General features: G+C 42.1%; 1 pseudogene across 1 annotated transcript; it reads left to right on the forward strand.

The window, feature by feature from the left end:
• Window positions 1–588: 588 nt before the first annotated feature.
• Window positions 589–990, forward strand: LOC308273494 (large ribosomal subunit protein eL31-like; annotated as a pseudogene). The gene has a single exon. The product of its transcript is annotated as a large ribosomal subunit protein eL31-like (transcript).
• The last annotated feature ends 254 nt before the right edge of the window (window positions 991–1,244 follow it).

Raw genomic sequence — 1,244 nt, forward strand, 5'->3', positions numbered from 1 at the left:
TGGCTATCCATTTGTAGAAAGATGGAAGTAAATCCTTACCTCTCACCATGCACAGGAATCAACTCAAGATGGATAGAAGACTTAGAAATTAGACTAGAGACTCTGAAGTTATTAGAGGAGGTCATAGGCTTATTAACACTCCAACATATAGGCACAGGCAGTAACTTTCTCAACAAGACTTCCAAAGCATAGGAAATTAAAGCAAGAATTAATAAATGGAATGGCATCAAACTAAAAAGTTTCTTCTCATCAAAGGAAACCATCAAGAACCTAAAGAGAAAACCTACAGATTGGGAGAAGATCTTTACCAGCCACCACTCTGATACAGGGCTAATATCCAGAATATACAAAGAGCTCAAAAGACTCTACACTAGCAAAACAAACAACCCAATCAAGAAATGGGCAACTGAATTGAGTAGACACTTCACAAAAGAAGAGATATAAATGGCCAATAGATACATGAAAAGATGTTCTACATCATTAGCCATCAGGGAGATGCAAATCAAAACTATGCTGAGATTCCATCTAACCCCAATCAGAGTGGCGAGCATAAAGAAATCAAATAACACCACAATCCCTTGCGCTCTTCCTTTCCAACTTGAGCCCGGCAAAATGGCTCCTGCAAAAAAGGGTGGCGAGAAGAAGAAGGGCCGTTCAGCCATCAACGAGGTGGTGACGCGGGAGTACACCATCAATATTCACAAGCGCATCCACAGAATGGGTTTCAAGAAGCGTGCCCCTCGGGCACCCAAGGAGATCCGGAAATTTGCCATGAAGGAGATGGGGACTCCAGATGTGCGCATTGATACCAGGCTCAACAAAGCCGTCTGGGCCAAAGGAATCAGGAACATTCCATATAGGATTCGTGTGTGATTGTCCAGAAAGCGGAATGAGGATGAAGACTCACCCAACAAACTTTACACCTTGGTCACCTACGTTCCCGTTACCACCTTCATAAATCTGCAGACAGTCAATGTGGCTGAGAACTAACCACTGAAAGCCAAATAAAAGTTATAAAAGCTGAAAAAAAAAGAAATCAAATAACAACAAATGCTGGTGAGGAGGTGGGGAAAGAGGAACTCTTTTACACTGTTGGTAGTAGTGCAAACTACTTCGGCCACTATGGAGATCAGTATGGAGATACCTTAGAAAACAGGGAATGGATCGACCATATGATCTGGCTATACTACTCCTGGGTATCTTTCCAAAGGAGTTGAAATCAGAGAACTACAGTAACATATGCA

This window comes from Muscardinus avellanarius, assembly GCF_963383645.1.
Source record: "Muscardinus avellanarius genome assembly, chromosome: 14".
Lineage (NCBI taxonomy): Eukaryota > Metazoa > Chordata > Mammalia > Rodentia > Gliridae > Muscardinus > Muscardinus avellanarius.